This window comes from Zonotrichia albicollis, chromosome 7 (genome assembly GCF_047830755.1).
Source record: "Zonotrichia albicollis isolate bZonAlb1 chromosome 7, bZonAlb1.hap1, whole genome shotgun sequence".
In the NCBI taxonomy this organism is placed as follows: domain Eukaryota; kingdom Metazoa; phylum Chordata; class Aves; order Passeriformes; family Passerellidae; genus Zonotrichia; species Zonotrichia albicollis.
In genome coordinates, this window is record NC_133825.1 from 6,691,020 (window position 1) to 6,701,719 (window position 10,700).

A 10,700-nucleotide genomic window follows, 5' to 3' on the forward strand; every position below is an offset into this window, starting at 1 on the left:
AAGAAGTGAGTTATGAGCAGCAGACTTTAAGGCAGGGAAGCCCTATGCCAAACCCTGAAACCCCAGACAACAAAGGAACTCCAAACCCTCTTAGGCATGGCAGGGTAGTGCCAGCTGTGGGTTTATAATTATGGACTGCTCATCAGACCCCTCTATGCTCTTATTGCCAATGGGAACTGAGATCTCCAGTGGACAAAAGACACCACATGGGCCTTTCACCATCTAGAGAGTGCCCTCATGTCAGCTCCAGCTTTGAGACTTCCAGATGTAAGTAAACCATTCTTTCTATTTTTCCATGCAAGGAATTGCCCTGGGAATATTGGCTCAGGACTTGGGACCATATTGAAAAGTAGTTGCTTACTTCTCCAAGAAACTAGATGCAACAGCCAAAGGATGGCCAGGTTGCCTCAGAGGTGTAGCAGCAGTTGTGCTGAATATTCAAGAGGCACCCAAATTTACCCTGGGACAAAAATGACTGTGCTAGTGTCCCACACAGTGTCCACAGTACTGGAAGTAGAGGGTGGCCACTGGCTTTCACCAGAGAGATTCCTGAAATACCAGGCCATCATGGTAGAGCAAGATGATGGAGAAATAGTGGTGACTAATATTGTCAACCCAGCTTCTTTTCTCAGTGGAATCAAGGAGAAGCAGTACACCATGATTGCCTAGAGACCATTGAAGCTACCTACTCCAGCCGCCCAGACTTAAAGGACACTGCAGGGACCTGGTTCACTGACGGGAGTAGCTTCATTGCCAGTGGAAAGCGACATGCAAAGTACACAGTGACTACCTGCAGAGAGGTAATAGAGTCGGGACACTTACCAACAGGTACCTCTGCACAGAAGGCTGAGATAAATGCATTGACCCATGCCTTAGAAACAGCAAAAGGCATTCAGAGTTGTGCATGCACATGGAGCCATCTGGAAGGAGAGGGGACTGCTAACCTCACAAGGGAAGAAGAGACAATCCAGCTGCTGGAAGTAGTTCAGCTACCTGAAAAAGCATATTAAGGTGCACCAGAGAGGGATCTTAAAATTGTAGGAAAGAAATGAGCTGGCGGTTGGAGAGGCAAAGAAAGCAGCAAAGGGTGAGGTACAGATTTTCCTTGAAGGTAAGCCATAATACAATAATACTAATCAAAAGAGATGTACAACTGCAAAGGGTGGGCTACCATTGAAAAAGAGCTAGTAATCCTGATAGTGGAACACTGGAAAAAGTTAAGGATAGAATCTAAAATGTTAGGCTTTGTGCTTTCCCAGATCAACTGCACCTGCGTAAGCAGTATGATAAATTATATAATTGTTAGATGGGATGATTGTTTAGTAATTAAATGTAATTATTATATAACCATAAGAAGAATAGTGAGAAAAACTATGTTGGAAATTCAGAGAGGGGCTAAATTTATGTATACAATAGAACAATATAAGTTTAATAAATAACATGAAAGTTATGTAACGATAGAGTATGAAACATGATCATTTTGGATGTATGGTCGGAGTCAGATTTGGGTTGAATATACCCCGATTCCCAGAGCTCTTAATAAAAAGCACCGCATATAATCCCCCGTGATTATGTGTTTTTGAACGCTAACATTTTGGCGACCCAAAGATGGGACCCTTGTGAGTGCTGCTGAGCGAGTTTGCGACTCGATCACGCTCCAGCCTGCACCGAGGGATTCTCGGGGAGCCCATCAGCCGCGACCGCTCATGCTGCTCACAAACATCCCCGGGAGAAAGGTAAGGTGCTTTTTACTTTGGTTTGGATGCCTGCCAATAAGACGCAGCGAAAGCTACGCTTGGTTGGGCTAAAGGAATTCCTGTTGGTGTAAGCCTAGGCGCCGTTCTGTAAGACAATCGCAAAAGTGTTGCGGGTTCGGCATTTGTGGTATTTTTGAAATGGAGAAACTTAAAGGGATTTTGGGCAGTAATACCCCTATCCTGCAAAATTCTCCTTTGGGGTGCTTATTAGCACATTGGAAACAAGGTAACTTTGGGGAAGGATTACATAAAACTAAGTTGATTGATTATTGTAATTCATGGTGGCCAGAATATGCCTTGGAGAATGGTGAAAAATGGCCAAAATACGGTACTCTGCAATATAACACTATTTTGTGGTTAATGTAGTTTTGTAAACAAGAAGGAAAATGGGATGAAGTCCCATATGTTGATCTGTTTTTTTACTTACGGGGAAAGCCAGAATGGCAGGATGAATGTGGATTATTAATGGTTAAAACATCTGCACAGTGTGGGGTTTGTGAGGAACGTTGTTTAGAACACTTGGCGTTAAGAGAAAGCTTGAGTAGGGAAAATTATACAGATACTGATTTACAAGTAGCTCCAACAGGAACAAGAGAACCTAACCCTATCCCACCTGTTTAATCTGTCCCTATCCCACTACCTGCTCCTCACCCACCTACCCCTGAACCTGTCTCATCTAGTACACCTTTCCCTATTTATCCCCCTCTCCCATCATCACCCGATCCCTCTTCCTCGGAAGATGAACAAAACCTAACTGTGATAGAAAGGGGAAAGAGGTATGAGAGTGAAAAAGATAGCAATGGTAATGAATCAGTGACCCCAATAGCCCATAGAACCCGGGGTCGGCCAAAGCGTGCTCCAGTTGTGCATAGAGATGGCATAAGGAAACAAAAACGGACTGTGATTGCCCCCTTGCGACAAGGTGTCGGAGTGGAAGGGCCAGTATTTGTAAAAGTGCCTTTTTCCCCGGCAGACTTAGTTATTTGGAAACAGTCAACTGGAACTTGTAGACAAAATCCTGATAAAGTGGCACGCGTAGTAAAAATGGTTATGAAAACTCAAAATCCTGACTGGGATGACATACAAGTAATATTAGATACTCTGATGGATTCTACTGAAAAAGAAATGGTACTTAAGGCAGCCAAAGAGAGGGCAAGAGAAGATATTAGAATTGGACTAGTAACAGGGAGTTTAGATGTGAATTTCCCAATTGAGGATCCAAATTGGGACCCTAATTTATTGTGCGATATGAGGAGATTACGGAAATACCAAGAGTGGATCCAAATAGGAGTTCAGAATGCTGTGCCCAAAACTATAAATTGGTCCAAACTATATGAGGTTCGACAGGAAAAGAAGGAATCTCCCACTGCATTTTTGGAGAGGCTTAAGGAGGTAGCAAGGAAATATACAGACCTCCAAATGGATACAGAGCAAGCAAAGGTTCAGCTCGCTCTCATATTCTTGGGTCAATCACAGGATGACATTTGTAGAAAATTGCAAAAATTAGAAGGGGAAGAATTAATGAATTTGTATAAGTTACTCGAGGTTTCTTGGAAGGTATATAACAATCGGGAAAAAGAAGCTGGTAAAAGGCAGCAGCAGAATCTTTTGGCAGTAATGCAGGGGAGAGGGAACCCAAATTTCAGGGGGCATAACAGTAATGGTCGGCAAAGGAGACCAGTTACCCAGGGGTTAAGCCTGAATCAATGTGTGTATTGCAAGGGGGGTGGGACATTGGAAGTGAAATTGCCCAAGTTTGAATAACCAGTTTGACCAGGGCAATCAGTTCCAGCAGGCTACCAAGGAGATGGTCCTGGGGGAGTATACCAGTTGACTAGACGTAGAACTGGGAGAACAAGTTAAGGAACCTGTTGTAAATATACAGTTAGAGCATAAAGAGGTCAGATTTCTAATAGATACGGGAGCTACTTTTTCTGTATTGAATGATTTGCAAGGACAAACTGGGGACAAGGAAACTACAATAGTCGGCGCTACAGGCAAAGAGGAAAAACAGCCTTTCCTGCAACCCCTAGATTTGTGTTTTGAAAACAAGGTTATAACACATGAATTTTTATATGTACCTGAGTGTCCAATTCCACTTTTAGGGAGAGATTTGCTAGCGAAACTTGATGCGGTAATAACCTTTGAAAATGGAGAGCTTATAATGAAAATACCTGAATCAAAGACGGGACAGATATTAATGATCAAAGAAAAACCTGTTCCCTCTATCCCTAGGGAGGTAGAAGATGCAGTGATTCCCTCTGTATGGGAGACAGATATACCAGGGAAATCTAAATTGGCACAACCTGTGCATGTAGAGTTAAAAGAAGGGGCAAGGGCTGTACAAGTCAAACAATATCCCATAAAACCAGAAGCATGGCAAGGAATAGTAAAGATTATTGAGAAATTCTTGAAATACCAAATTTTAGAAGAATGTGAATCAGAATTTAATACACCAATATTTCCAGTAAAGAAGCCAAATGGTGAATATAGATTAGTGCAGGATTTGAGAGCAATAAATAAAAAACAAAGGACATTTATCCAGTGGTAACAAATCCTTATACATTGCTAACATCCGTAAAGGAGATATATAAATGGTTTAACGTAATTGATTTAAAAGATGCCTTTTTCTGCATCCCCCTTGACAAAGAAAGTAGGAAACTGTTTGCCTTTGAGTGGGAAAACCCAGGGAACGGAAGAAAGACCCAGCTCACCTGGACACGACTCCCAAAAGGCTACAAGAACTCGCCGACCCTATTCAGAAACCAACTGGCAAAGGAACTGGAGATTTGAACTGAAAATGGGCAAGTACCAAGAGACCAGTACTTATTGTTGCAGTATGTTGATGATATACTAATAGCTACAGAGGAAAGAGCAACCTGTATAAAGGTAACCATTGAGATTTTAAATTCACTGGGAACGGGAGGCTATAAAATATCCAGAGCAAAGGCACAAATCATACAACAGACTGTGATTTACCTTGGATGTGAAATTTCACAAGGGCAACGAAAACTAGGTACTAACCGTATCCAAGCTATTTGTGCTATTCCAGAGCTCCAGAATTTACATGAGCTGCGAGTCTTCCTCGGGATGGCAGGATGGTGTCGCTTGTGGATCATGGACTATGAACTGATTGTGAAACCCCTGTATGAAGCTCAGAAGATGCAGCCATTCACCTGAGGCAAACCACAGAAAGGAGCCTTCCTAAAATTAAAGGAAGCACTGACAACTGCTCCAGCACTAGGGTTACCTGATCTGTCTAAAGATTTTCAGCTGTTTGTACATGAAAGGCTGTGCCTAGCACTAGGAGTCCTGACACATCGTCTGGGAAGCTGGAAAAGGCCGGTGGGCTACTTTTCCAAACAGCTCGACAACATAAGTGCCAGGTGGCCCCCATGTCTGCGGGCAGTCGCAGCTACTGTGATCCTGATACAAGAAGCCAGGAAACTTACTATGGGAGGGCACATAGATGTCTATGTACCACACATGGTAACCACTGTCTTAGAGCAAAAGGGGGGCCATTGGCTATCTCCCATCAGGATGATGAAATTCCAGGTAGTCCTGACCGAGCAGGATGATGTCACATTAAAAACAGCTAACCTTTTGAATCCAGCTTTGTTCCTAGGTACCACAACTGAAGAAGGCCCATTAGAATACAACTGTGTAGAAGTAATAGAGTACACCTATTCAGCAAGAGAAGACCTGAAAGACGTCCCACTAGAGCAGCCGGAGTGGGAGCTGTTTACAGATGGGAGCAGCTTCATGGAAAACGGAACCAGATACGCTGGATATGCGGTAACAACAGTCAATACAGTAGTGGAGGCAAAGGCATTACCACCAAATACATCTGCCCAGAAGGAAGAACTGGTTGCTTTAACCAGGGCACTAGAATTAAGTGAAGGGAAAAAGGTAAATATCTGGACTGACTCGAAATATGCTTTTGGAGTGGTGCATGTACACGGAGCACTGTGGAAAGAAAGAGGACTGTTATCTTCTCGGGGTATGCACATTAAACATCAGGATGCAGTCCTGCAATTGATAAAGGCAGTACAAAAACCTGAACAAGTGCCAATCATACACTGCAAAGCACACCAATCAGGAAACTCCAAAATCTGTGAGGGAAATCGAAAGGCAGACTGGGCAGCCCGACAGGTTGCTCGAGAAGTACAAACAACAATGGCATTGATACCTTTGAAGCTTAATGTATCCCAATTCAATTTGCCTCCAAAACCAAAATATTCAGTAGAAGATGAGAGACTGGCACATTTGCTAAATGCACAAAAGAATTCAGAGGGATGGTATGTGACTGCACAAGGACAAATAGTGGTACCCCCCATGATAATGAGAGAAGTTCTACAAATTAAACATAACAAATGTCACTGGGGAGCAGAGGCATTGGTAAAATTACTAAAGCAGAGTTTAATTTCAGTACGGATGTTAACAATGGCAAAATCAGTAATGTCAAAATGTGACATCTGCTTGAAAAACAACCCAGTGGCCAGGCAACAGGCACAGTTAGGAAGAATTCGGATAGGAATAGAGCCAGGAGACTATTGGCAGGTAGATTTTGTTGAGCTACCAAGAACTCGAGGATACAAATACCTGTTAGTGGGTGTTGACACATTCTCTGGGTGGCCAGAAGCCCTTCCCTGTCGCATGAACCAAGCAAAGGAAACAGTTAAGTGGTTACTACAGGAGATTATTCCCAGATTCAAGGTACCCCTAGGGGTATCATCCGATAGGGGACCCCATTTCATAGCTACAGTAGTAAGAGAGGTAAGTAGATTGCTGGGGATAAATTGGGACCTCCACACACCATGGAGACCCCAGTCAAGTGGACAGGTAGAAAGGATGAATCAGACACTAAAAAGGCAAATCAGTAAAATATGCCAAGAAGCCAAATTGCAGTGGCCCCAGGCTTTGCCAATACCACTGTTGAGGATTCGGATAAAGCCTAGGAGTGGAATGTCAGTCAGCCCTTATGAGATATTGTATGGGAAACCATAAGAATCTCCTGAGCCTAACCCTAATGTACATGTCACAGGAAAGCAGGAAGTGTATAATTATGTTCTGTCTCTTGGGAAAACTTTAGCTCGGCTCCGGAGTATCCTCGTGTGAAATAGACCACTGACTCTCGAGAACCCAGCCCATAACATACATCCAGGAGACAATGTGTACATCAAGAACTGGAATGAGGAACCGCTGAAAGAAAAGTGGAGTGGACCCCATCAGGTACTACTGACCACCTTTACAGCAGTCAAAGTAGCCGGCGTGGAACCGTGGATCCACTATACCCGAGTGAAGAAAGTCCATCCTGGATCACAGACTGTATAAACTCTGGAATGAACAAAGGCTGCAGATAAGATGTGTTTAATTGCTTTCAGAATGCTATCAGTAATTGTGCTAACGTTATGGTTATTAATATCTTTGGGTTGTGGAACGCAAAATGATCAACTAACCACTCTTCATTCTAGAATGAAGAGAGAGGTACAAACGGAAACACAGGTGATAAAGGTTTCTAATGCAGTTCGGGCTGAGAATGTAATGATTGGATTAGTCAAAGATTTTGCCAAAATGCAAAATACCAGCCGAATAACTGCCTGTCTGCCAATACCAAAGGCAGCAGGAGATCCATTAAATTGGGGAATCATAACATCAAAACTACCTGAAATACAAAAGAACAAAACAATTACATGTAAACTGGTACCCGAATCGAGGCAAGTTACAGAAACAACTCTGGTATGGGAATGTGAGGCCAAGGATAGGAAAGATCAGATAGAGCCTAGGGATAGTGCGTCGTCTGTGAGTATTCTTCAAAGATTCCAATATATGGCAAACACCCCTTGGTGTATTAAGTGGGAAGGCCCCGAGAATGAAACAGATCCAGCAATAACAAACACTGACACTAGTAGCAGAACGAGGGCAGACAAAGTAAGTTGGTGGGCATGTAATAAAACTTACGACTGCACTTCAGATGATGTAGAGATAAAACAGATGCCACCCCTGGCAATAGCCCTACAAATTAGTTGTGCTTGCAGAGGGATCAAACATAAACAAGGCAGAGTGAATTATAGAGTAATTATAGGGTGTTCCAGGATTACAATCCGAGGTCCAGGACAATTTGTATGGGCAGCAAGTGATGGTACCTGGACAACACATCTGCCTGTAGATGGGAAAGTAAAGGAGATTACTTTAGGCCTCCCAACCTTATGTCCAATTTGGAAAAAGTCCCCATTTAATGGAAAACATGAACTTCTGCAGATAAGAGCAAGACAAGAAGTTCTAGACAATGAAAATCCAGATGACACTTGGCAAGAACCCTCTAGTGGAGTGAAATTTGGATTGGCCCTAGAGTCATTGCTTGGTCCTATAGCAAACTATAAGAGCAGAGAGATGCTGTACAAACTTACAGGTCAGATAGGTAGACTGGCAAGAGTCACCCGGGAAGGATTTAAAGAATTAAATATACAATTACAAGCCACCACAAAAATGACTTTACAAAATCGATTAGCCCTAGATATGTTACTCCTGAAAGAGCATGGAGTATGTGGATTTTTAAAGGGACAAGTTGATCATTGCTGCGTTCATATCCCAAATGTAACTGCAGATGTAGAATATGACATCAATCAGTTGAAACAAATAGATCATGAAGCACAAGAAGAGCAAAAGGATTTGGCTACAAGCTGGTTAGGAAAAATCTTTAAAGGATTAGGGTGGAATTGTGAGTTCATGGATTAAATCTATCATTGAGAGTGTGATAATCTTACTAATTGTATTCTTAGCAATTTGGTTAGTTTACAGCATCTTAAAGGGAGAGATATAGAAGAAAACGTCCAGGAATCAGAGGATTATAAAGGCACTAACATGAGATCCACGCCCACCATCTTCTGGTTCTCCAGTTCGTAACAGCATCCACGACAACGTTTACATCAACCCTGGATTTGAAGAGCCGAGTACGAACTGAGGAATAAAGGACTGTATCAAGTGAAAACATTTACACCTATAGTGAAGTGAAAATGCTTTCAAAGGGGGGAGAATGATAGTGGAACCCCCCCCGAAAAAGTTAAAGATAGAATCTAAAATGTTAGGCTTTGTGCTTTCCCAGATCAACTGCACCTGCGTAAGCAGTATGATAAATTATGTAATTGTTAGATGTGATGACTGTTTAGTAATTCAGTGTAATTATTATATAACCATAAGAAGAATAGTGAGAAACTATGTTGGAAATTCAGAGAGGGGCTAAATTTATGTATACAATAGAACAATATAAGTTTAATAATTAACATGAAAGTTATGTAATGATAGAGTATAAAACATGATCATTTCGAATGTATGGTCGGAGTCAGATTTGGGTTGAATATACCCCGATTCCCAGAGCTCTTAATAAAAAGCACCGCATATAATCCCCCATGATTATGTGTTTTTGAACGCTAACATGGGGGGCCTGGAGCAGCTCCAGATGGAGGACAAGGTGAAGGCAATCATGGCTCAGCCTCACACAGAGGTGAGGGGGGAGCTGGGCCAGTCTCTGCTGGCAGGAAGGGCCTTGTGGCAGCCCAGAGAGGCTGTGCACATTGCCAGGGAACAGCTGTGCCCTGCATGTGCCCCTGCAATGAGCTGTGCTGCTGCCAGTGCCCTTGGAGCTGTGGGGCTGCTGAGCTGTGGGGCAGGCAGAGGAGCAGGAAGGTGCATGTGCAGCTGAGCCATTCCTGGAGAGCACAGGGCTCTGGGCTCCCTGCTGTCCCAGGGCAGCCCAGAGGCCAGCCTGTGCCTGTGCTGGCTCTGGGCAAGTGGCTCAGGGTTGTGCCCTGGCCTGCCTCAGTGTCTGCCAGCAGGAGCATGTTTCCCTGTGCAGCTGTTTGGACATTTCCAGGAAATGTGTCCCAGGAATTATGGAGCTTCAGATGCTTTAGGTTTGCATGGTGGCCTCTGTTAAACTTTGCCTCTCTGTTAAACTTTGTGTCTCCATTTTGCACATCTGACTGGTTACAGTCCTACTGAGAAGTTTTCTCCGGACTCTTCCCATGTTCCCTCACCGACAAAGTCCTCACCTCCCATCCAGAAGAGCTCTCTTTCCTCCAAGCTCAGGAAGAAGCTGCCGCCTGTATGGAGAGTGTTTGAAGAATAGGATTGATGCGTTAGGCTTGATAGTTACAGCTGTACATGTGTTCTGATCTTTAGATGTAGTTTTGAATAATGGTGTTTTGATTTAAAATTATCTTTAAAATTTGATGACATATTTTTGATTGGATATATTTTATTTTGATGGTGAAAAAAAGTAAATTAAAAAAATAAAATTTAAATAAACCAAGAGGAGAATATGAGACCAGGACCTGCTTGCCTAGAGATTATGGGAGTGCAGCTCATCCAGTGTGCCAGTGTCTCATCACATCCTTTCCTCATTGGCCTTCTCCTCTTCCTCTTTGGCCATGGTTTCCTTGTGTCATTTGTGCTGCTTTTTGTTACTTAGCATTACAACAGAGTCACCTGTTGACCTGTTTGGGGGACAATGGATCCAAAAGATCCTGTCTAGTCAAAGGTTTTCTACCTAGGTGTGTTCTGTGCTCACCAAAGGCCTGAGCAAAGAAACCAAGAGAAGTGTGCCCAAATCCCAAAGCTTTGCTCCTTTGCAATCTCCCACAGATCTTGCTCACAGGTGTTCTCAATCACAATTCCATAGGTAAGAAGAGGTCATGTATTTCACTGGGAAATGATGCACTGCTTTGGCAAAGTCACCTGTATGTATATTTACCCAGGACAGCAGTGCAGCTGTGTTGTTTGCACCTTGTTTGCAGAAGGATGAGTGCACTGGGAGGCCAATAACAAGTGGCAAGGGTTCCTCCAATCTGCACTGCAGCCTGGGTGCCATTCAGCCCAGAGCTAGGGGATCATTTGTTCCCATGGACCAGTGCTTGCCAGTGGAATGAATTCCTGCACAGCTGG

General features: G+C 43.2%; 1 pseudogene; it reads left to right on the forward strand.

Annotated features, from left to right (window-relative positions):
- The window catches only part of LOC141729574 (serine/threonine-protein kinase pim-1-like), a 47,321-nt pseudogene extending 38,600 nt beyond the window's left edge, over window positions 1–8,721 (forward strand).
- The last annotated feature ends 1,979 nt before the right edge of the window (window positions 8,722–10,700 follow it).